This window comes from Ambystoma mexicanum, chromosome 7q (genome assembly GCF_040938575.1).
Source record: "Ambystoma mexicanum isolate Mex_15411 chromosome 7q, UKY_AmexF1_1, whole genome shotgun sequence".
NCBI lineage: Eukaryota > Metazoa > Chordata > Amphibia > Caudata > Ambystomatidae > Ambystoma > Ambystoma mexicanum.
The window spans coordinates 647,027,469-647,054,132 of NC_090941.1; the positions used below are offsets into that span (position 1 = coordinate 647,027,469).

The 26,664-nt window shown below is 46.4% G+C and overlaps 1 protein-coding gene across 2 annotated transcripts in view; it reads right to left on the bottom strand.

Moving 5' to 3' along the window:
- Nucleotides 1-26,664, bottom strand: part of USPL1 (ubiquitin specific peptidase like 1) — a 462,937-nt gene that overhangs the window by 12,995 nt on the left and 423,278 nt on the right. The gene's annotated exons all lie outside the window — the stretch shown is intronic.

Sequence of the window (26,664 nt, forward strand, 5' to 3'; positions counted from 1 at the left end):
TAGTGACTGAGCCAGGCATTTATCTGAGGGAGTGTTGAGACAGTGACCAGATCTGCTGCATTATCTCTGGAGCAGGACATTTAAAAGGTTCACCTTAAACCTCATCCCATTACCGACATACATTTCTCTTGGATAGGAATGGATACACTCAGAACCCTGGTTATGTATAGATTAGTCAGTTGGCTAAAAGATACTAGGATGCATTCACTCGCTTAACCAATAGCACACAGCACGTCCTTCAACATTTAAAACTACAATTCACCTCAGCGGGGTTTCCAAAATCCAGTTGCAAAAGAAGCCATTAAGGAAGTTAGAATACTAGGCTGGGAGGACAGGAGATGCTTTGCTACCATAGGCCTAGATTGCTATGCAAAATACTATGCTGGCTTCCACGGTGCTCACACTTTGCTATACTAAAAGAGGAGTATAAAACAGAAGAAAAAGCTACCAATATTGCCCAATTTGTACCAGGAACCAGAGATAGATGATCCTGGTTAGGAATGTGGTACCATCACATGACTGGTGTACCACGAGGATAGACTATGTAGGATTTAAGTCGGGAACTGGTGGTGGTCTTGCCTCTGGCATACATGGTCAGAGGTCTTGGGAGATTTCAATGTATTCAGCAGCCTGACCACTGCTAAAAAGACCAAATCTACCACATCAGCGGGTTAAAATCTTGGAAGCAAAGCAGTTATCCAACTTTAATGACTTCCACAAAATCCGAGGACAAAGGTAACCCCCTCTCTGAATGTAACCACCACCCAGTAACTAGTGACATGGCCTTACAAAAACAAACCCTGTAGGATTTTGCAGAACACTTCACATGTTTTTATTTTTAGATATACCCTGAATGCAGAGAGCATTTTTCACCACAATCCTGTACACCGTAGGGTATTTCATCTGCCTCAGACAAATCATGTGAGAAGAGGAAAAAGAAAATTCAGTTAGTGGAGAAACCGGATGCAAGGTGGTGATTCAGTATCAATCGTCTGCTGCCTCTTCTACAGTCCGACGCATATTCCATATCCCAAGTGGACAATTTAATATAATTGGAGCATCTTCTATTCCCACTGTCACAAAGGGTTCTGGCAGGGCATACTAACTCCCAAGTACATATAAAACGGCTTCTCCACTCCCAAGGGACTATTTCAGTTTGGAGAAGTGCCACTTGAGGTACAGATGGGGTCTAACAACATTCCAACGACTTACAGATTCAGTCTTAGTACTGCAGCTATAGTTTGCAGGAATTTATATCCGCGACATAATCCATAGTAATACATGAGAAGAATCAATTAGCCACTTGAAGCTGTTTGACTTGGTTCTATGTAAAACCGGGTTAATAATCCTGGGAAATGTCACTTGGCCCAGTCCTCAATAAAATGCTTAGGCTGGTGCAGGAAACTTTCTTGGTGGATGGGAGATTCACCTTTTAGACAGCTACCGCCTTCTCGGTTGCACTTTATTGAGTTACAAGTATGCTTAAAAATGGTTGGGTACCATAGACTGTTCATCCCCAATGCTTCCACCATAGTAGGCGGGAAAGTTACGAATGAACCCCACTGATGAAAGACTCCAGGTTAGTTGAAACATTTGATTAGGTTTCAGAGGTGATAAAAAGGGCCACCAAGCCTTGGAGACTGCGTTGTGCAGCCCAACAGTGCTAGACATGCCTCATGTACACCCCACCCCAGCCCTACTTGCTGCAGACTGACTGAAGTCTACAAAGGCGACCTTGGGCGAGTATTAGCCTATGAGAGAAAAGGCATGGCACAGCCCATATTGGCCATTGGCAAAAAGCAGTTTGTGGGGGCGGGAAGAGAGCTGGAGTGTCACACAATTAGCTGTTCAGTCAAAGCATTCAAATACTGACATTAAGGAAATTATGCCTCACTGCACAGAAGGCCCCTTAACTTGGTTAGCTTTGAACAAACAGTAATCCTTGCATCAGTCAATGGTTATGAAGTCTACAACCAATGCCTTCTCAGTGAGCATTGAGAAGACAAACTTCAGAAAAAGCTCTGGGGGTGGGGCACATTGAAAGGAAAGGATGTGTGTGATGGGGCAACTTCAGGAGGCATGAAGTGTGACTAGAGTACTCTAGTAGCCACGAGAAGCCAGCCGCCATATGAAGTGACATCTGCAAGAGGCACATGGGATATCCCCCAGAGTTCACCCATTCTCCCCACTTAAACCTGCATCAAGCTCCTGTCAACCCTTCAGGGCAGCCTTCCTATAATAGTCCATCATGGAATACATGGATTTGTCAGGAACACAATGCATGCAGTGAGCATGTCGCTCTTCCAGATTCGGTCTATGAACTTGCTTGAAGAAAGGTCTTCACCATGCAACCTCCTCTATTCCCCCACCCCCCACTCCACCAGTGGAGAGATCCAGGAGTGGAGAATGGATGGGAGATGAGGAGAAAAAAATAAAATAGGTGCTCGTGAACAGCGAAAGGCTAGCCAGTTACGCACATGCAGCGTGGTAGAGCAATCAGTAAAATAGGAGTTTATGGCAATGCAGAGCTGCGATAGTCTTGCATGAATCAAAGATGGAGGACACAATATTTGAGCCCTTGGCTCAGGAAGGCACACATTGGAGAACAACCGAAATTATGGAACAAGCAGCACTTCAGCCAAGTAAGAAAGAGGGAACACCTCGTGAAACAAGTGGCGGGGGCACAAATCAGAGAATCCCAAGGCAGAAGTAACAAGGGAAGGGCCCGGTCAATACCAAACACTAAAGTACTTTAATCCAGTAAACCAGAAGGAGGCCATCAATGAGGGGGTTAGGACCGTATTCCAAAGAGTCGGTGTGTCATCAGAGAAGCAGCAGGATAGAAGAGCATGTAGCCAAGCCAGTTAGCTCAGTCCCTGAGCAATGATGGACATCTAGTATATTAGTGCAAGGAGTCTGCTGAAAGCTATAATCCAGATCCTGGCATGAGTCAGCCAAATAATCACATCCTGCTCCTTCACAATGGACTGAGGGCTGTAGCTGAGATCCTGTTGATCAGCCCAAGACTGAGAGAAAAGCATCACTACACTGCTGGGAAAAGAACCTAGCAAGTGCTGGATATCTCGATCTATTGGGAATCTGAGAAAACCTTCGGCTGGTGGGTAGTAATAACATAGGGAGCTGGCGGTGAAAGGGGATGGATACATTCCTGTAGGTAATCCTACAGATAAGCGTGGACCACCCACTTACCAAAAATAGTCCAATGCACGCAACACATAATAGGTAGTCAAAATAACCCCACTCCCAGTAAAAGTGTTGCAACTGTGATGACATCCCAAACGTGCAACTAACCTCCAGGATAGGCCCAGATAGAAGTGTGCTGGGGTAGTTTAAATACCCTGAGATGGAGTGAACTGAGGGATGCTTCCAGGGCATCACAAGCCGGAGCACTTGTTGGTTAGAGTAGGTAACTGGATTAGGGCATGAAGCCCTCTACGAATAGACTCTTGTAATCTGTTTATTTACTCCTTTGTGCAGACACTATAGAGCCGCCTTATAAGGTTTTCATATAGCTCTTCTAGGAAATACTACAACCGTCATATCAAGAAAAAATAAAGGTGTTGAAATGTTGCTGATGTCTCATTGTCAGCGGCAGCCTCACTGAGACAACCCTGAAATCTGGTTGCACAAGAGTGACTAAAGTCAAGCTATGTAAAGCATATACATTTGCACTGTACCATTATACTGGGGGTACTGCTGTACATTATTTCACAACCAGCACTTAACTTGAATCCTTTCTTCCTTTGCAAAAATAAAATGCCAAATGTACCTTGAGCCCGGTTTTCCTCCGCACCACGTTTAATCATGTCTTTAATCGCCAACATACAAAAAAGTATGCTTCCTATTAAAACAATTTACATCTGCCTTGTAACATATTCCAACAAATTGGAATGAACCATTTTTCATAGATCATAAAATCTATTGTCGGACAGTACCATCAGAAGACAGTTTCCCAACTGCATCATCTCACTCTCCTTGTCTGCAACAACGATCCAATTTTTCTTCCCTGATCTTACGCTGCTGTTCAATAAATCTTGGACAAGCTTAGTTGCTTCAAGAATGCTACTGTGGTGATTTGGCCAGGTATACACAATTATTTTATTTATTAATGTGATACAGTTTTAAACAAATGTAAAAAACTTTACACATATATTTACATCAAATGTCTAAAGTGCAAGAATACAATAAAATTCCGGATCTTAATCAAATCCTTAATACGATTTCTAGATAATTAATTTGTGTATGGATTCAGGTCAAGGTCTGAGAGAAGAGAGAGAAACATCCTGTTCAAATTCATAATTAAAATAAAACATTTCATACTTGCACAGCAAGAATGTCATTACTTATCGGGGAAGGACCCCCTTGAGTTTAAATTCATGAGAGCAACTGCCACTCGCCAAACCTGAAAGAGTGCTAAATGCAATTTAGGATTATAGGTGTTAACACACTGCTTCCAAAAATCTGCCTGACCCATATAGTCTACATTATGAACAAATTCGCCAAGATACTTAATGTACTCTGTTCTCATCCTGCAGCAACACGTCAGCACATGTAGAGCCGTCTCAGGTTCGGTAGGGAGATCACAGATCCTACAATATCTTTCTGCTAAGCTTAGCCCCAGTTCAGGGCCCTGGGTAGACAGGATCGGTAGGTGATTGAGGCGCATTAATAGAATAAACCGCCTCAGGTGTTCAGATGGGCACTGATTTAGATAGAGTTGTGCCTTTCCATAGGTATATAGCACAAATAGAATGAAGCTATAGCTTTTCAGGCTATTAAGATGATTAAAATGATTCTGCCAATCCCACAGGTTGAGGCGATTGCGCATGCTGGTAATCAGAACTTCATTTTCCCGGCCCCATTCTGGTGACCAGCTGATTTCTTCAGTCAAAGACCGAATCTGGCTTTCAAATTTAGCCTGTCTACCAGCCGCACAATCTTCCTCAATCGTCAGAAAGAGATTGTTTGTTGGTTTATTATTGAGTCTGATATGGAATTCCATCCTCTTCCTTAGTACCATGGCTCTAAGGGAGAAGATTCCTAGCTCAAGTCTAATAATTGCCATGGGGATACACTGTGGAAGGCCGAGGATTTTTCTCCAGAACTTACCCTCTATCAGTTGTAGCCACCCTAGGTTCATATTTATCAGTGGGTCTAAACCATACGTCACCATAGGAGCCAAACATTGAATATATAACTGACGTGCTGCCCAAATTGAGAATCCACACTGTTCTCGTGTGAATTTATAGACTAAAGCTGTGAGTTGAGCAGCTTTTGTTTTGCGCTCCTGGATGCAAGTGAAATAGTTTCCTTTGCTATCAAATTCTACCCCCAAATATCTATACATATACGTGTATTCAATTTCGATCGCTCCCATCATCATTCTCGGTCTAGCCACTCTACCAGCAGTGTATAACAGCTTAGTTTTACTATTGTTAATGACTAGTACATTGCTTTCTGCATAGCGCCATAGCGGTTTGGCTGATCTCAGGATACCACTAAAAGTGTGATCCATGATCACCAAGTCGTCTGCGTAAGCTAGAAGTGGACAGTGGCAAGAACCTATTTTAGGGGGACAGTTATGAATCCCTAGGAGACATTTGGGTATATCTGAAATAAACAAGTTGTACAATGTTGGGGCAGTAACACATCCTTGCTTTATTCCTCGACTCTGGGGGATGGGTTTGGTCACCGAACCCAGGTTGTCCAACCTAACTTGAACAGTATTATTTGAATGTAATAGCTCCAAGTAACACAATAGAGGTTCAGGGCAGCCCAAATTCCTCAATTTGTTCCATAAAAGGGAGCGGTTGACCGAGTCAAAAGCCGCCTTAAAATCTATACATAGTGCGTATAGAGGGGGATTTGAACGAGAAAGAGCCTTATTTCTCAGAGTATTCATAATAAATATATTATTGGAAGTAGAGTAGCCTGCTCTAAAGCCGCTTTGGAATTGGTCTAATATCCCAGCTTTCTCTACCCATGTTAACAGTTCTTTCAAAATAAGTGCTGCAAACAGTTTCCCAGAACAATCCAGCATAGATAAGAGCCGGTAGTTCGTAGGATCAGACCTGCTACCTTTCTTGAAGACAGGTATGATGATGGCTGTCTGCCAAGATGTCGGTATACTACCTTCATGCAGTACCTTATCAAACAATATTTTCAAAAGGTTTGCCCAAAAAAGGGGATTACTCCTCAGCACCATATTAGAAAGGCCATTTGGCCCTGGGGCTCGTGAGGTATTTAATGCCTTAATTCTTATTTGTAGATCCTCCACGGAGACAGAGAAGGAACAAGTTACTTACCTGTAACTGTTGTTCTCCAGCATGGGTCTGGCATGGATTCACATGCTCATGAATATTCCCCGTCGTCAGGCTGGGAATCCTCGGTAAAGAAAAAACCAGTATCAGTTTCGTTTCTGATCTGTCTTTCGTAGTAATACCCAATCACTGGTCTCTGCGTCATACTGACCACAGCCAATGACTGCCCTCTACCTAAGCACCGCCTCTGGCAGCCATCTTCAGATTTGGAAGCACGTGAAGTGGCAGTATGACCAAGTGAAGAGCCGCAGAGGGGTAGGCGGGAGGGTTCGCATGTGAATCCATGCCAGACCCATGCTGGAGAACAACAGTTACAGGTAAGTAACTTGTTCCTTCTCCAGCATGGGGTCTGGCATGGATTCACATGCTCATGAATAAAGAATACATAGCAGTACACACATGCACAACCACGGGAGGTGGCAAAGGCTCAACATTAAGCATCACATCAACTCAACATTAAGCATCTTACCTCCTCACCAGGCTCACCTCAGGCGAACAGGTTGCGCAGCACTGCTTGGCCGACCCTGGACTCCTCCCTGGAATCCCGGTCGACGCAGTAGAATTTCGTGAAGGTGTGCGTCGACCTCCACGTAGCAGCCCTGCATATGTCCAGCAGGGGCACACCAGATAGGAACGCCGTGGTAGCTGCGATCGCTCTGGTGGAATGGGCTCTCGGACGGCCAGGCAGCGGTCGGTTTGCCAACCGGTGACAGTACATGATACAGCCGGAGAGCCATCTGGAGATGGAAGCCTTCGAGAGAGCCTTCCCCTGATTGACAGGTCCAAAGTTCACAAAGAGTTGTGACGTCTTCCGAAAACCTTTCGTGCGGTCCACGTAGAACTTCAGCGCTCTAGCTACATCCAGCGAGTGCAAAGTCCTCTCAGCCGGCGACGAAGGCGACGGGAAGAACACAGGTAACACCAAGGGTTCGTTGAGATGAAAGTCCGACGGTACCTTGGGCATGAAGGAGGGGTGCGTCCTGAGCACTACCCTCGTGTCGTGGAAAGTCAAGTACGGGGCCTTGCAGGAAAGGGCCTGGATCTCTCCCACTCGTCGTGCGGAGGTGATGGCCACGAGAAAAGCTGTTTTCCACGATAGAAACTTCAACGGGGCCGAGTGCAGAGGCTCGAACGGAGGTCCCATGAGTTTGGTCAGCACCACGTTGAGCTCCCACGCCGGGGCCGGAGCCTTCACCGGCGGGAACGATCTGAACAGTCCCTTCATGAACTCTTTCACCAGACGATGAGACCACAAGGACGTCCGGCCCGTGGTTCTGGTGTAACGGGAGATCGCAGCAAGATGAATCTTGATGGACGCGTGTGCCAGACCAGCTTTGGCCAGCGTCAGCAGGTACGGCAGCACTTGGGGAGCCGTAATCCGTAGAGGGTTAATCTTCTGTGCGTGGCACCAGACAGAGAACCTCTTCCATTTGTGTCCGTAGCATTTAAGAGTCGAGGACGCCCCGGCCTTTGCAAGAACCTCTCTGCAATCGGCCGGTATGTCGTATCCTCCAAACTCTAGCGCTGCAGGAGCCAGGCCTGCAAGTTCAGCGACTTCGGGTCGTGGTGGAGGATGGCGCCTCCTTCCCTGGAGAGTAGATCCGCGTCCGCCGGCAGCTTGATTGGCGGGGACGCCGACAAGTCCAGAAGGTCCGGGAACCATATCTGCCTCGGCCACGCAGGTGCGACGAGGATCATCCTGCACCGTGACCTCTTGAGCTGGTTGACGAGCCGGATTAGCAGAGGCAAGGGAGGGAACGCGTAGAGGAACAGGCCCTCCCAGGGGAACGAGAAAGCATCGCCCATGCTCCTCGTCTGGGGAAACCTGCTGGCGAACCTCCGGCACTTGGTGTTCGTCGCCGTCGCGAACAGGTCGATCTGGGGTGTGCCCCACCGTCGGAAGAGGCGATCCACCAGATCCTGCCGTAGTTCCCACTCGTGGCACGAGCGCAGCTCCCTGCTGAGTGAGTCGGCGATGGTGTTTTTTTATCCCTGCCAGATGAAACGGCACCAGAAGAATCCCTTGGGCGACGGCCCAATGCCACAGGTCCTGCGCCTCCTTGGACAGCGCTGGGGACCTGGTTCCGCCCTGTTTCCTGATGTAAAACATGGTGGTGGTGTTGTCGGTGAAGATCCTCACCACCTTGCCCTTGAGGGACGGAAGGAAGGACCTGAGGGCCCAAAACACTGCACGGAGCTCCAGGACGTTGATATGCAGGGACTTCTCCGTCGGGAGCCAGAGTCCCCTTGCGTGCAGATTTTCGGTGTGCGCTCCCCACCCTTCTAGGGAGGCATCCGTGGTCACAGTCACCTGGTGGGCTGGGGTCTGGAAGCCCATGCCCGCCGTCAGATGCGCGCGGGTGCCCCACCACCGTATCGCTCGTCGGAAACTCTCGTCGAGCTTGATCCTTTCCTCGAAGCTGCCCGTCGTCTGGATCCAGCGCGCATCCAGGAACTCTTGCAACGGGCGCATCCGGAGCCTGCACATGGGAATGAGGTAGATGCAGGAAGACATCATCCCGAGGAGGGACTTGATGGACCTCACTTTGGCCGCGTCGGCCACCAACATCCGTTGCACCTTGCCCAAGATGGTCCTGGTCCTCTCCTCCGACGGGGAGGCCAGAAGGGACACTGTGTCGAGCCTCGCTCCCAGAAACAGTGCGACTTGCGCGGGCACCAGGTGGGATTTGGCGTAGTTCACGGAGAATCCCAGGTCCGTGAGGAGTTGGACGGTCCTTGCCGTGTGGACCACGGCGAGCTCCCTCGTCTTGGCGCGGATGAGCCAGTCGTCCAGGTAGGGGTAGACGTGAATCCCCTCGCGGCGCAGCTGCGCCGCCACCGGTGCGAGGCACTTGGTGAAAACCCTGGGTGCCGACCGTAGTCCGAAGGGAAGGGCTTTGAACTGGTAATGACGCCCTTGGACCACGAATCTGAGGAATTTTCGGTGCCCCTTTAGGATGGGAATGTGGAAGTAGGCATCCTCCAAATCCAACGACGATAGGAAGTCTCCTTCCTCCAGCTGACCCAGGACGTGCTGGAGGGTGACCATCCGGAACTTCTGCGCCTTGATGAACTTGTTCAGGCGTCGCAGGTCCAGGATGGGGCGCCATCCTCCCATCTTCTTCTTCACGAGGAAGTAACGCGAGTAGACTCCGGAGCCCCGAAGCCTCTTTGGGACGAGTTCGATGGCGCCCTTTCTGAGCATCGCCTTTACCTCCAGGAGAAGTTGAGGGACGTGAAGTTCTTTCCTGGCCACGGGGGGGACGCGCGGGCACCTTCTTTGAAACTCGAGCGCGTGGCCCCGGGCCAGGGCGTCCAGCACCCAACGGTCGGTGGAGATGGACTCCCACACGCTGACGAAGCCCGCCAGCCGGCCTCCCACCGGGGTGCTTCGGTGGGGGCCCGACCCCACGGCCGGTTCAATCCTGCTTGGACGCGGCCTTGCCGCCTTGGCCTCCTTGGCGACGACGGCGGGGTCCGCCAGACTTGCCTCGTCCTCTGTAGGCCTCTTGCGACGACGAGCGGGCCGCTTGACGGTAGGAAGCGAAACCGCCGCCGGAACCTTTGGAGGCGCCCTTGCCTCCACCGCTCCGAAAGGGCGTCCGCCGTTGCTGCAGTACTCCAAGGGCCCGGGCCGTCTCAGTATCCGCCTTGATGGCCTGAAGGGAATCGTCCACTGTCTTCCCAAACAGGTTGTTCCCGTCGAAGGGCATGTCCAGGACCCTGGTCTGGACGTCCTGCCGAAAGTCCGTAGCCTTGAGCCATCCGCGACGTCGAAGGCAAACGCCGTTGCCCATCTGGCGGAACCCAGTGTCGGCGATGTCCGTCGCCACGGTGATGGCGTGGTCCGAGGCCACCTCACCTTCCTGCAGGATCTCAAGGGCCTCCGCCCTCTTGTCGTCCGGCAGAAAATCCAGCAGGGGAGCTATCTTGTACCAGAGTTCCCTGTCGTAGCGGGCCACGATAGCCAAGGCGTTGGCCGCTTTAATCGTCGTCGCCGCCGACGAGATGACTCTGCGTCCCATGGCATCCAATTTCTTTCCCTCGCCGTCCGGCGGGGAAGTCGACGTGGAGGCCGCCCCCCCCCCCCGCTTTCTTCCTGGCTGCCGCGGAGACGACGGAGTCCGGGGTAGGCTGCGCCCGGAGGCATAGGGGGGCCGAGTCCGGGACCCGGTACTTTTTCTCGTACCGGTCTCTTTTCGCTGGCGTCGTGGAAGGGTTCTTGAGGAGGGAAAGGCCCTCATCCCAAATGTCGTCCAACAGAGGCACTGCGAGGACCGTCTTCCTCTTGGCCTCGCGCCGTTGGTAAAGGAAGCCTTCCTTTTTCTTCTCCTCAGGGCAGAGTTGGAAAAGCTCGGATGCCCTGGCGATCATTGAGTGGAACGATCCAATCTCGTCGGGCGGAGAAGCCCTGGTGGGAGGCGACGACGGAAAATCCTCGTCGTATGCCTCGTCGTCCGTACCCGTCGCTGCCGTGTCAGTCCCCGTATCATCCCCTCGGGTGGACGGGGAGGAGGGCTGGACGGGGCGCGACGGTTGAAAAGGAGGCGGTGGATGGATCCTTCTTTTCTTGGTAGGGGGAACACCAGAAGGTCCCGGTTCTGGATCCCCCGACGGGAGAGGTTCCTCCGTCGGTAACGGTAGTCTCGTCCTTATCTCGGAGCATAAGGACTGTATAGCCAACAAAATGGCCGCTGAGTTGTCTTGCGGCGCTGGCAGAGGGGAATCCGACGGGCGAGCAGGGGCCCCGTCGGTATCCTCGACGATGTCGTCGTCGTCACCTGCGTCGGGGCCCATTCCGACGGGCTGGTCTTGTTCCACGCCTAGGCCGTGGCTTAAGACCTCGATCAGTTCCTCTTCTGAGGTTGAGGCCGAATCTACGACGACGCCCTGCCCCCCCTTCTTCCCCACGGAGGGTTTCACGGGGGTCCTATCGATGGGCACGAAAGAAGACTCCCTCCGAGGAGGCAGGGAGATTCTGGGCCCCGAGGCCGCCACCACTGGTGCAGCCTCCACAGGCTGGGCCAGGGCCGCCGCGACCGTTTCGATAGAGGGCTTGGTCGAATGGATCAAGGCCTTCACCACCTTAGGTGCGCTCACCGCCTTATCCTTGAGGGAGGGGGCACTGCCACGCTCCTCCTCTGCCTTAGAGCTCGACCGGGGTCTCTCCAGGAGTTTCGCCGGGTGCTCGGCCTTCCTCTTACCCGACCCAGAGCGTTGGCTCGTGGTTGATGGTGCCGGGGAGGGTGCGCCCTGCCTGGCGCCCGTAGAGCCCGACCGTTCGGCGCTCCCGGTGCCAGCGGACTCGCGGTGCTTGGCCTTATGTTGGGCCCCCGTCGCCGGGGCGCCCTCAAAGGTCTTAGAAGACCGCTCAGATTTCTTCTTCTTCTCGCCAGACGGGCTCTTACCCTCCAGCCAGCTGGCGAGACGTTGATGGCGGTCCTTCATGGTCCGTTCCGACATGTTGCCGCAAAACGCACAGTCCTTCTCCACGTGCATCTTGTCCCCATGAAGGCAGTAAAGGCAGAAAGAGTGTTCGTCCTCCTTGAAGACGTTCTGCAGCTGGCATCCAGGGCAGGCCCTGAACAGCTTTCCGGGCGTCGAGCTTCCCTTCTCCTGGGCCATCTCCGAGACCGGGCCTGAGAAGCTTCTGGAGTCCTCCGAAGTGTAGCTCGACGAAATCTTCACCCTTGAGGGGCACAGATGAATCCGACACGGGTCCCCGTTGATCGGATGTAGGATCGGTGGAGCTTGAGGCTCTTTTGACCGAAAGAATCGAAGTTTTTGTGAAAAAGCGCGAAAAAATAGCACTAACGCTCGAGAGCAATAGCACGAGGATCCCAACACATGAACGTGCGGTAAAAATCTGAAGATGGCTGCCAGAGGCGGTGCTTAGGTAGAGGGCAGTCATTGGCTGTGGTCAGTATGACGCAGAGACCAGTGATTGGTTATTACTACGAAAGACAGATCAGAAACGAAACTGATACTGGTTTTTTCTTTACCGAGGATTCCCAGCCTGACGACGGGGAATATTCATGAGCATGTGAATCCATGCCAGACCCCATGCTGGAGAATGGGGGGATAGGGGGTTTGCTAGCCGTGGGAATATAAGTCCCACAGCAGCTCCCCATGTTTCTCATTTCCAAAAAGGAGATCCATTTATCACACCCTATAGGATTAACCATACTGGATAGGGTTTTCCCTTTCGTCTTCCCCAGTATGGACCAAATTTTACGAGTGTTCTTACCACAATGTTCTGACAGTATGTTGCCACCTCTCTACCTTCCTTGTGTTTTTATGTATTTTTAACCATACTTGGTAAGTAGTCTTCAGCTTTCTTATTTTGAGAGCAATCACCTTTTTGGGGTCAGGGCCATTTCTTTTATACCTCATGTCTCCTCTAAGCTTGCGTTTCCTATCTCTGATCGCACGGTCGTATTTTAATTCGTTTGAAGCCTTGCCCACCATCAGGCCCATTTTACGAGAACCGTGTAACTCAGAGAATTTACTTATCCAGTTTTCTATTTGTTCCGGTGACTTTTGCATAAAGATATTTAATTGTTCGATACCCCACTCATCGGACGCCCTTGTGGCCTTTAGAATATTATTCGCTGACCAGGTAATACAATTTAGGGAGTGGTTGATTACGAGGTCTCCCAGATTTGCAAATGCAGCATTAGGGTGGCTGTGTCCCAATGATAATATCAGCGGGTCGTGATCACTCCATTTGTATTCGCTCACCTTCATATCTTTAACAATTAGCGCAATCTCTACACTAGTATAGATATAGTCTAAGGTGCTCTCACTACTCCCATTCTTCCAGGTGAATTTACCGGGGCTATCGTTTCTAGTTCGACCATTAATTATTTCAAGGTGCCAGCATTCAAAGAAGCCCCTCCAGCACATCCCCTCTTTATCCGTAAAAGCCTGATTCCATATACTGTTGCTCGTTAGAAGCTGATTATTGCTTGTACCACCGCTACTGTTGATTCTACAGTTTAGATCCCCGGCCAGAATTACAAAATCTCTGCCGTTGGTTAATTTCCAATCGCTTAAGAGATTGTGCAGGGAATCTTGTATACTTTCTCTATGCTTTGCGCCCGGGGGATTATATATATTTATTAATAATATTTCTTCCCATCTTGCTTTAATTCTAAGGGTCAAAGCAGCAGCACACAGATAGTTACTATCCACTGGAATCATTCTACTTTTCAATTTATTGGATATCCCTATAGCTAAGCCCCCATAAGGTCGTCCACGTATGCCTTTCTTCGCAAGGGTATGGTAAATAATATACCCGTCCATGGCTGTCTGCTGCAGCAGCCAAGTTTCTTGCAATAAAAAAATGGGATATTTACTTAATCATTGATAGGGAGCCCGTGTTGGTAAGAAAATGCTGATGGCCATGAGTATTCCAATTTAGCAGGGTTTGTTGTAAAACTAGAGGCAGCGAGTCTGCCAGCCATTTCAATGTATTTTGGATATCTGACATCTGTACATTCTTTCCCGTTTTTTGAGGGGGTATACCACTCTTGTTTGGGGCTGCCGTTGGCTCAGCGCTTGGGAGTAAGGGATCTTCCTTCTCTTTACAGGCATCTACTTCCACCCCCACTTGTAAAAGACATTTTTTATGAGATCGAATCAATTGAGCAGATGCCAGGACACAACAATGGAGGGCTGTAACATTGGGATTGCATACAGTAAGTGGTTGCACAAAAGAGAAGTCCTCCGAGCGGATTACCCGCAATTGTGGAATCAAATGCAATTTATTCAAGACCTCCGTTCTTGTCAGCCACTTATCCCTCTTCTTTTGATTTAAGTTTTTAATGATACATATTTTACTTGCATTAGGGATGTCAATTTCTGTTGTTTCCAATGGATTAGAAGGTCCCTTGTTGTCAACGTTATGTTGCCCATCTTGGTTCAAGCATATAGTGTCCTCTTCAGCTAAGCTAGTAGAAAGGTCAGAGTTCGGGTCCTCTATAATCGTGCTGGTGATTTCCTGTGATATATCTGGGATGATCCAGCTCGTTAGGGTCCCCATTCCTTTCTTAGCATTTTTCTTGGTTTTTCGCTTCTTGCGTTTTGATTTTTTTGCACGTGTTGCTGGAACGTTGGTGGCAGGTAAAGGGGAGGCTATTTCAGCCACCAAGCTTTTTGAGGCTAGGCGTCTTTGTTGTCGTCGCTGTTTTTTTGTCAGAGGTATTTCCAAGGCTTTCTCTATAGATTTATCTAAATTGTCGGTAGCCATCTATGGATCCAATCCCTCAGCTCCATTAGGGGGATGTTGATTGGGTAGATCTTGCCCCATGGGTATGATGGGATTGGGTAGCCCCAGCTGTATTATCGAGTTTGCGTGGATCCTCCCGCATAGTTTTAGCAGTATTTTCATGGCGAATTGGAGAGATGCCACTGAGGCTTGCAGTTCTATGATGGCTAGGTTGTTACAGTCCTCGGAGTTTCCGCTGTCTCCTGTCCATGCGTTCCGGATCTTCAGAGCTTATATAAAGATTTGGGTAAGTTGATAGCCGTTCCTCTGATAAAACCACTGGGGAAATAGAGGAGGGGCGCACGGGAAGGGTGCCCGATAAATTTGATGTTGAGTTGCCTGGTTGTCTTGGGCTAGTAAATCCCCCAGGCTTTTGCTGCTCCCCCTGAGCTGCGTTTAAAACCTGTGCCTCAATCACAAGTGGACAATCGTTTGATACAGTGGGGGGTTTGTTTAATGGGGCCATTGATTTTTGAATTGATAGGCATAGATCTAGAAGAGAGTTATTGTCAATATCATTGAAATTAGTATTATCCAAAGAAATACTGTTATTATGTTGAGATGGTGGTTGAAAGTTACTGGCTTCCGTTCTTGGTTTACCCCCAGCAATGGTTGCCTTGGTGTGGATTTTCCCAAACATAGGTGGAATAGTCCCTTTAATCGATCTACCCACCTCCTCTCTAGGATTGATATTCTTATTTTCTTTCTGCAGTGGAATGTCCCTAGGCCCTTCTTGGCCTTTACGTAGGTTATATCGAGTTTTATTCTGCCTTGTTTTGGCCATGAAGTTAGGTGGATTTTAACCTCCCTTCTTCTTAAGTGGGGGTAGTGATGGTGAAATAGGTACAGTCATATAGGTGCTGTCTCACTTAGATTATATCAGATTCCACAGTGTGCAAGAGTACACAGGTACACTGTGTTTATAGGTATATACTAAAAATGGCTCACCTCCTCAAGTTCCAAGTTGGCAGTAGCGCCACAGCACCAAACAGTCACGAAACAGTCGGCGCCCTTCACCCCTGTCGGGCTTAACGCCGCAAGGGTGGTAGCCTGTGTCTTATGGCTGTTCCCGAAGTCACGTGATAGATCACGTGTCATGCGTGGCTCCGCCTCCTCCAGGAAGCGTGTGGCACGGCTGACAGCGGCAAGAGTCGAGGAGCGACTCGCAGTGCCGGTCTGTGATCAAGGCTCCAATTGATGCAAATTTCGCAGTTCCAGGTAAAGGCACAATTCACGGGGCGGGAGGCAGCCTGGTCTTATGGCTGTTCCCGAAGTCACGTGATAGATCACGTGTCGTGCGTGGCTCCGCCTCCTCCAGGAAGCGTGTGGCACGGCTGACAGCGGCAAGAGTCGAGGAGCGACTCGCAGTGCCGGTCTGTGATCAAGGCTCCAATTGATGCAAATTTCGCAGTTCCAGGTAAAGGCACAATTCACGGGGCGGGAGGCAGCCTGGTCTTATGGCTGTTCCCGAAGTCACGTGATAGATCACGTGTCTGGCGTGGCTCCGCCTCCTCCAAGAAGCGTGTGGCACGGCTGACAGCGGCAAGAGTCGAGGAGCGACTCGCAGTGCCGGTCTGTGATCAAGGCTCCAATTGATGCAAATTTCGCAGTTCCAGGTAAAGGCACAATTCCACAATTAAAATATGCACAATTGTCCATGTAAACTCAATGTCAAAAACAGTCAAATTGATTGCTGGAAGGAAAAGGGCTTGGTTTAGAATTCGTGGGGGCAGAACATGTCCAGACAGCCATCCACCCCTTCTTCAGCAGCGATTGGTGGGAAGCATTGAATGTTTTAGAGAGGTTGTGGAATAAATGAACCAACGTTATATACCAGAAACATCTTAGACCATAGAAGATGTGAAGAAACTGCAGAATGTTAATTTGAAGCCTCAAACTACTGCCACAGTGCCATTCTGTTACATTTCCAGTTGAGGCAATAAGATTAGTTGATGGCAAATGACGACTGGTTGAATAAAGAGATTGCTTAATAGTCATGGCTGAACAAATCTACAGTACCGTGCGGGGTCAATGAAGTGGAAAGATATATTCGGACGATTCAAGTACTTAGTCAATGAAACCGAGCAGTTGGAATAAAGTTCAAAGTAAAACTAAAAACCAGAAAGGAGACACTCATGACTTACTGATGTGGCAGTGCTTCACATTTGACATGATTTAAGCAGTGCATGATAAATGGTAAAATGTGTACAGAGTCATAAAATAGGGGATTTACGCAAAGGTGCATAGCTAAGAGGAATAGAAGATGATGGTCAGGGAATTTAAAAAGGCCCCATTTGGTGTTGCAGATGAAGTAATAAATGTGTTTCAGTTACAAGTGGGACATTTGATACTTTGGTGCAAAGAGGAGTGTTGTGAACAATGGAGGAGGAAGGGGGTCCAATTTGGATGCAGCAGCACAACACGATTTGGCCACGGATTCAGGGATTTAAAACTACTATGGTGGCGATTCAGCACAGCACAAAATCATAACATAAGAGATGGTAGGATCTCGATTCAGAAATTATGAGAGTGACTGAGGGTTAACAGAAGATGGTGCTCACAACTGCATTGGGGATTGCATCCACATACTCAGGGGAAAAGAACTGTAGTAGGCATTATATTGTAGAATATGCCACTAAAGAAATAACATGTAAACACCACATATATGAATTGGATCAAAGACCAGAATCTTTTACTGTATGCTCAACTGATATCCTGAATAACACAGCTTTTGAACCTATTGAGTGAGCGGCCAATTGTTGACATTATGGAGTTGCAAGCCGAGTCAAGGAGAAAAATTGACAACCACTGTTCACCAGAACACCCAGATACTCCCCCAGCTCCATGTAGGTTTACACCAGACTGCGATAAGGATACTCCTGTTCTCTATCAATATATTTTACTCAAGACATTTTGGGGTGCATGATCATACCAAGTAGAATGATGTACAAGTCGTTACCCACCCAATTATACAGTGCACAGTTTCGGTGCTATAACATTAACAAAAAAGTCCTGAACATTCCCAAGATTCTGCTCCCCCTGATTTCTATAAGAGAAATCGAACCACAAATCATTTGCATACATGGTCTACTCCAATTCTCTCATGTATTATAATTTAGTAACTTTCTTGTATATGTTCTGAATAAAGAAGAAATACCACTTTCAGAGATTAAAAGGACATACCGTAAACAAAATATTGCCTAACACAAGAGTACACTGAAGTCAAACTTAATTTTACAAGGGCACAAATCTATTCCACATCATATTAGTGCACAACAGTCTGGTTAAATCACACAGTTAAGCACAACATTTTTCAGTCCCATGGTAAGAGCAGGAACTTCTTTAAGGGAACTTCAATAAGTGATGGACTGACAATGATCACCTAAAGGAACCATTTGAGAGCGTAGTGTGTGTGAAATCAATACCACTAAAGGTTGCAGTGAGCTTAATCCAACAAGTGATAAATATTAGATCAATCTGATCTTTCAATGGCTCAAAATTTGGACCAAAAGAAACAGTATTAGACTTCCATCCTATGCGTTAGGTGGACAGTTCTAGAGAGATAACCATTAGAATTACTCAAATTCTAATTGTTACAAAGGGATATCCAGGTGCCACTTCGTTACTTATTGGAATTGCTCAATAATGTTCTCAATGAAGGGGAAAAAGCTGGGATGTGTAAATGTAAACTCAAGTATATCCAATACTTTCCTTACAAACTACATGCATGGTTTTCCTGTGGACAGAAAGCCGGGGGGGGGGGGCAGTGCATTTACCAGCACGCTGTACATGAAGAAGCATGCTATTATAAGTACAGATAGAAAGGTGCCAACCATTTAGGTCATTAGGATCAATAGGGGGCTCCATCAAGCAATCAGAAGGCATGGTCTACAAATTCAGCTTCAAGACTCAGAGCATGCCGGGCACCAATTGGATGTTAAACCTGTATAGGTTAAAAACGAGTAGCAGCAGTACCACTATTTGCATAAAGTAACAAACTAACCACTCATTCAGTCATATCAAAAAGAATAGCAGTATCCCTTGCGTGACGAAGAGTACTTTTGCATATATAATCCAACCTCTATACTTACATATTTAAGGAGCTATCCAAGCAAGATTCAGTGGCAGTCATTACTAAATGAATACAGACTGAGCAGAGTTCTTTGGAGTATACATTTTAGAATCATTTAAAGCATAGGGGGGGGGGGGGGGTCGATTTGCAGAGATATTTGATTTGTTTTATTTGCATACATTTGAAAATGTGCAGCAATACAACCATTCCTCATAAAACTAACCACATCACCCCCAAAAGATAAACAGGCAGTCCTACCTTTATATGTAGCAATTTACAAAAGAACCCAGCACAGGGCCAAATCTATTACAGAATTATTTTATGGTAAGCATAACAGTTACCGTTGTTTCAACAGCTTTAAATCGGAAAAACATTCAAATGCTACATGAGAAAATTGAACAATATCCCAATGTTCCCATTGAAAAAGGTATCGATAGAAACAGATTCCTACATCAATAGTGTGTTCTCCTAATAGCATGTGCCTGATGCAAGATGGGATTGCATTTAAAGTTTGCTAAATGCACTGATTTACGCTCCCCTCTTTCTATCTACACCAAACTTATTTCTGTAATTTGCAAGAAAATTGGATATACTTATGAGTTTCCATTTGCATGTTCCAGCTTTTTTCCACCTTCCCAAAGTAATAGAAAGACATTACAATAAGGAACAAAGTGGCATCCAAAGGGGTCTTGTGGTTAGAGCCCCATTTTTTGTGTTTTCCCTAGGCAGGTCAACCTCTAGAACACGAACTCTGAGTAATGCTAACTCATCCCCCTACGACAACCTCAGCCCCTTCCCTAATATTAGGGATGGGATTCAACTGATGTTTCTCTCGAACCAAATTGTCAATAAAAAGGTAAGAGCAATGTATTAGTCATTACTCATTGGATTAGATTTAACATGCATCCTTTTGTGGTATGGAGAACACACTACCCATTTTCAAATGTGTTTCCTTTAGGCCATCATAGTCAGACCACCACTTGAATAATGTCCGGCTATTTGAAGGGGAACGGAAACATCAATGTGATGTGGAATTGATAGGTGCTAAAACTTTAATGTACGTTTTTCTTTTGTATTTATGTTGTTCGCCATCAATGTACCGTTGGGCAATATTTTAGGTTTACAGTAGGTATTTAAACATCTTTCAAATATCCCCTTTTAGAAATTAAATATAGGAGCGTTAAGAAAAGTAGACTTAGTAAAAACACACATTTGTCTTATTCAAGGAATCAATGGATGCAGAATCTTGAATGTGCCGGGCTGTGCCATTTTGCGATTTGGTACCTGGGATGCCCCACTTCTACTCAAATAACCTGGGAGCAATTAGTTGTTCTGGCATAACATGATCACGTAAGGTGAATAATGCACAATGCAAATTTTGCATCACAATTAGTCTTTCAATTGGCCAAAAGATAAGCCTTTCAAAAACATGAACCACTGATAAAAAAAAAAGCACAATTGTTTGACAGAGTACATAATTTAATATTTTCACTACACCAGGCTACATAGGGGAGCAAGGGTTGCTATCAGGAATGTTTCTATTGGTCAATTGCATCATAAAACGAGCAGGTTAAGGGTCATAAAGGCTACAGCCGTGGAGTAGGATGGGCAGAGGGACTAGTGTGTACAAGTTGGCCATAAGCACTTCAGAATTAAGACGAAAAGGGGTAAAGTTCACAAATAAAGGCGCACACTCTACAAGGAGCTTGAGTAAAGACTTGCTTTTGGCTTTTCTTTGTTGTACCTGTTTTGCAAAGGATAGCCTTGATGTTTGGATTCTGAATGGGACGCAAGGAAGTTATCGTTATTGATGGGAGCAATTTGGCTCTTGCTTGTAGTGTAGGCAATCCTGGTCATCTGGGCACCAGCAGTTACCAGGAGAAACGTTTCACTGTGCAGGCCAAATTATGCCAAACATACCTGTGTGACGCACACTATTTTGGAATGTGTATCAAGAGACCATTAGGACAGATTAGACATTTAAAACTGTAAGGGGCAAATAAGATAGACACCATATGTATGCTCTTCATATCACATTAGAATCAAATGTATAGTTTGCATCCAAACGAGATGCAGAGTTTCTGGCTAGGTGTCCTGTGACATTTAGAAGGATTTCGCTCTACATTCATTAGTGAGATGATGGAAAAGCGGTCGCCATTTCCCTTTCAAGACGCACAAAATCCTGTTCTAGATTACTGAGCCCAAAGCACCAAGATCAAACTATTGCTGGTAATTAATGAAAGGATCAAAACGGACAGAACTTCAACCGTATACATTTCCAGGTAAAATGTATGGCGAAGCACTGTATTTTAATATTTCAATCAGACATTTTCACGTGTACCTAGGGTTTCAAAGTTTATCAATGTAAAAGCGGTCTTGTATAGCACACATCTGCAATTTTGGTGCATTGGTGTACTTCTGCAAAGAATAACTGGTAGGTGTTAGTGGTATAGAGTGAGGGGCAGGTGCGAAACCTGGGGCGTGGAGTTAAGTTTGGAAGGACCAGAGTGCTGGGTCAGGTTTGTTTTTATGTGGTCTGTGGCAGTGAGACAGTTTTCAATATCTTTTTACATGCTTGATCCAGAGGAGAAAATAAAAGATCTGACAGTGCATCAACAAAGCGAGAATTCCAATTTCTGCTGGAATATGTTACAAGGCAGATGTAAATTGTTTTAATAGGAAGCATACTTTTTTGTATGTTGGCGATTAAAAACATGATTAAACGTGGTGCGGAGGAAAACCGGGCTCAAGGTACATTTGGCATTTTATTTTTGCAAAGGAAGAAAGGATTCAAGTTAAGAGCTGGTTGTGAAATAATGTACAGCAGTACCCCCAGTATAATGGTACAGTGCAAATGTATATGCTTTACATAGCTTGACTTTAGTCACTCTTGTGCAACCAGATTTCTATCGGCTTCATATCAAGCTAAAGGTTTAGCAGGGCATGCGATGACCACTGGGCGGGCTCACCAAGGTTAATGTGCAGTGGGCTTGTGCTTGTATTTATAAGCATGCAGTCTGTGTAGAATAAGTGAGCTAGCAGACCGGTGAAATGGTTTAGTAGGGGTGGTCTGGGGCTCTTAAATGAGTCCCGTTATTACAGTTATGGGGCTAAAGTGAACAGTCCTAGTTCCACTTTGCCATTGGGTTGATAACGGGGGTTTGGTTGTGTTATCAATCAGGATGAAGGGTTTTTACGGATTGGTTCCATTTTATGGTTATAGAGGAAGTGGATGTCTTCTGTCTAATGGGGGGACTGATCTGCCAGAGTCTGATCCTCAGCGTTCTTGTGTTGTGCATAGGCGTATTGAACAATTTGGTCAGTCTTGCGTAAATGGGTCCCATCACAATTTCATGCTGGTATAGGAAGGTTATAATGAGATTAAAATAAGAGTGGTTCGGCCTTATGGAGTTGCAGGGTCATGCTGTTGCATCTGAGTATTTCTAGTCCCAGCCTGGCTGGTAGCTTTAAGGTTGAAGGCTAAGATTGTTTTTTTCATGTAGGGTGCAGCTGCAGTGTTGAGCACAGTCATGTTAAGAGATTATCTGAACATTCAGTAAATTCCTCTATGTGCAATAGCCTGGGCATTCTGCCCCATAGCTTGGTTGACCAGAGTGAGGAGACTCCACTTTAGTCTGTCCAGCTAGAGTGTGCACGGGCATTGTTTGAACAGAGTTCTAATGGGCTTGCAATTAATGTATTTCCTCATTCATTTTGAGCACTGGAAGACATGCTAGGCATCAGAGGATTTTGAAATGTATTCCAGGTTTGACACGGCGGCCAGGGGAGTGCTTGGAAAGCTAGACGCCCCCCCTCCCCAGTCTTTGCAGTCTAAGGAGTGCTTTCACAAAATGTTTGACTCTTGAAGGGTGCTTGGTAAATATTCAGAGAGACTCTAGAACAAGCTGTAGTCATACTAGAGCATGGAGAGTACTATGTTGATTATCAAGGTTCTATGTGGTAAGATCAGGTATGACGCAATGCCCCAGATAGAAAAAGAGTGAAAAGCAACATCTTTTCACTATGGTTTTAACTTTAATTCCAAGTATTAGGGTGCAGTCCATGAACAATACAAGATTTTTGATGGTCCCAGAAAGCATTTCTTTAGGTAAAAGGTATTGAAGCTGGGTTGGATTTCATTTTATTCATTTTTGTGTCAGGAGTCAAAACGTGAGAAAGGTGACATGGTCTAATGTATATGCATTTGAAGTGTGGCAGTACTGTGACAAATGTAGTAGAGAAGAGATGGGCAATTTGGGCACTCTAGGAGGTGGTGCTGCTTAAGGGACTTAATCCACAGGTCCACTATTAGACTATGCTTTCTGAAAGAAACCTTTAACCCAATAAAGATTGCAATGTCTTCTAAGCCCATATCAGTCCTTTTAGTCGTATTTTGTGGAAGATGGTGACAAAGGCTGCACACATGTTAAGGAAGAGCACTTTGCAGGTTTGCGGAAGAGTCTTTTGGTGTCCCAAAACTAAGTCTGAATTCTGCTCCTAAAATCGCTTTCTTGTGATTCAAACAAGATTAGTTTCCACATGGTCCCGGAGTTGTAAGGTGATACAAGGAGAATGTTTGCAGTGTAGCGTGTTTTGGGTGACGGTTGTGGTGGGGAAATCAGGTGGAAGCTCACCAGGTCATTCGTGTTAGCTGTGGTTTTCTTTGAAGATTAGCATAAACTGTTTTGAATGTTTGCAGGACAACCCCTTGTTCGACTGAGGAGTTCAGCAGCATTTGAAATGGAGGGGGAAGTCCTGAGCTTTGGGTTATGCTTTCAAAGCCATTTAGGGACATGGGTAATCCCTGCTGCGCCGTTTTCTAGACTGCAGTATAACAGTCAGTGCATTAAGAGGTGGAACGTGCCCAATCACAATTGAGATTTTGCTTTGTGCTAGTTTTTTGTTGAGTTGAAATATGAAGTTTGTTTCCTTGGTGGTCTTGCATCTGTCAAATTCTGTCTTTACATTTGCAGAGCTTGACTCAAAGTTGTTGGGGTGGGGTTAGTGAGGTGTTGCAGGATGAGTTTTGCAAATTCATCGATTTTGAACATTTCCAACTGCCCATAATATGAGCTATTTTGACCATTATGTCTGCTCTGTAGATCTGGTAGCGAGAAATGGTCTGTTGAGATGTGTTTTTTCCTCCAGAGTTGCTCTAGCCTTCAAGTTCTTTCTTGAGATGGTGGATCACCCAACAGCTGGTGTCTTTTAGGAGCATTTGAAGGGCTTCTTTGGGGCCAGTACACAAAGGGTTTGTGAGGTTAATTTGTGGCAGTGAAGTTCATCTGGTGTTGACTGGTTCACAGAAGACCAATATAGTATGAACGTTTCTAGTTTGATGGGAAGAACATCCAGTTTGTTATCCTTCCATGGTCTGATCAAAGCAAGAAGACTTGATACATTGTTAAAGAAAGCTATAGTGAAAATGTCAAAATTATCGTGGGTGCCACATTTTTGCATAAAACTCAATCAAGGGGGTCTGGCTGCATGTGTGGGGGCTCTTGTAACTTGCTTGGTGTAGAGCGTCCAGATTTGCTGATGGGATAAGCAAGCGTCACAAACACTGCAGCTAAAAGCTGAAATCACAAAATGGTATTAGTTTTCTAAAATGTTTGTGTAGTTGAACAGGTATGAGGTTATGACTGGCTCTGGGGTTGAGTAAGTTGTGTGCAAGGTGATGCAATGTGTATGGAATGACTCAATCAGGATTGTCATTTTACTAACAACTGAGTCTCTGAAGGTACAGTGAAACCTCCTCTTGCCGCTTAGCAAGAATAATCTTGTAGTCCAAGGGAATGACCTTATGAATAACGGCTGAGTAGACAGTGAGCCAGCCTTTTGTGATGAATAATAGATCAGTCTTGTCCTTAACTGGGCAGGTCATAGAGAAATGTGCTGCATTTCAATAAAGCGAGGGTGTGAAGGCATCTGTTTGTGCGTTTTATCACTGCTTCCATTGTGTCTTGTATGTTTTTTCCAGGCTGTTGGCTGGTGTCGGGTTGCTCAGTTTTCTTGTGGGCTCCACGTTTGACTTAAAAAAAAAAAAAAACAGTAGGAACTTCTTTGGTAAGGATGGTTTTCTTAACTCCAATGGAAGTTAGGGAGGCATTGGTTGTGTGATCTGTTTGAGGAGTGATGGATTCTCCAGGTGTCAGGCTCTGTTGGTAGAATGCCCTTTTTAAAGCAGGGTCTCCGGTTTTGTGTTTGATGTTCCAGGAGGGTGTTTCTTCTCTTTGGTCTGGTCTTCAGTTTATCGAAAGGTTTGCATGTGATGTGGAAATTCCTGAATGTGGCAAGCATCTCAAGAGGAACCTTGTGATATAAGCGTGGTGCGATTTTAGGGCAGGTTGTCTGTCACAGCTTAGGCTTCTAGTAGACTGATTAGTCCGTGACTCATTGAGAATGAGCCGACTTTTTGAGCCTCTGGCAATGCTTGGGTTCTGCTGCCATAGTGTCCATATGCTATTGTGTTTGGGGCTACCGGTGAGCTTTCCCTGGCGAGTTTGTGGAGTACAGAAACAGGGGAATATTTCGAAGACCTCGGCGGAAATTCAGTGAAGAACTTCCAGAAAGCAAATATGTATATATAGCTTACAATATACACAATCCATGCAAGGCTGCCACAGACACAATATTTGTAGCCAAAGTGCGAATTGCCTGTGACTGTTGAAGCATCTGCATCAGAACAGCTCACTTTGATCCAATGTGGCGGGTAGACCTTAAGCATTACCTCTGAAAGTCACACCTGAAAGTCAACTTCAGATTCTTAACCGAACATTGTGATCGCAAGAGTACTTGTGCAAACCTGAAGACATCACTTTTACAGGTTTTGAAAATTTAAGAAAGTGAGTGCTGTTTGTGTGTCCATAGAACACTTCCATGCACCCAGTTTTCATGCTTAAAAGTGTTTTATAAAGCAGGGAACCAGCTCCTATTAAATTGGTGCAACAGCTTAACAAATACAAAATCCAGAGAACAAGCATCACTTAATAAAATGTGGAAAAAGTGTCATCCACCTAAACAAACACATGGATTTTATGTACTGTCTTTACCTAGGTCACAATGCAGACGCAAGACACGGAGAAGAGATTGTTTGGGAGAGGAGGCGCCATTCATTTTGGGAAGAAATTGCCCAAGCTGCAGCAAGTGAGCTCTGGAAAGGGGCAGATCCAAGGACTTGAACAGTATGCTCAAGAGGATTACCCTAAGACAAATAAAAGGGTGAGAAGCTATGACCCAGACTAGATAATCATAAAAGCGCTCTGCTGCTCCACTACTTCCATTACCCTATAGGACTCATACAGCAGCACGTCTAATGACCTCAATCAATGTGAGCGGAAACACCCTCTTTGACACACTAGTTCATGAGATAAAGGCATGAAAATCCAGTAGTAAGGTGTTGCCGAACAGAGCATTTTTTTTTTTAACTTCCAAGGCAAAATACTGAAGGGGGAGGTGGATTCAACTCTGTAAAACGGTCTTGCACAGCCTTCTGCCATTTGAGGACTTGACACTTGTAGCCCTGAAAGAAGGGGGTGGGAGGGACAGACTAAGTGGGATAGAGGTAAAGGCAGGTGCAATTCTCAAGGTGTTGATGCATGCAGGCCAGAACTACTAGAGCATCAATATGAAGCCACATTGTCAGTGGCATGGACCTCTGGGTAGGTTTCCTTAAGAGGGAAAAGCCAGAGATTAAACTGGAAGTGGGTATTGTGCGGCAAGATGAGCAGAGGTGTGGAGGCGATTCCAGAGGTTGGACTAGAGAAATGAGCTGGGGTGTTGCTCCGTTGGTGTAATATGTTTGTAGGAAGCTAGCCACATGTTTGGTTGATTTTCTGAGTAGTGAATGGTGGTAGGAGATTAAGGTGTGAGGAGAGTAGGGGGCCGTCAGTAATCTGGTTTACAAAGATTAACCTCTTGGGTTCAAGATAATTGTTCAAGTCAGGCAGAACTTTTTTTTCCCCTGCAGGGGGGACAGACCC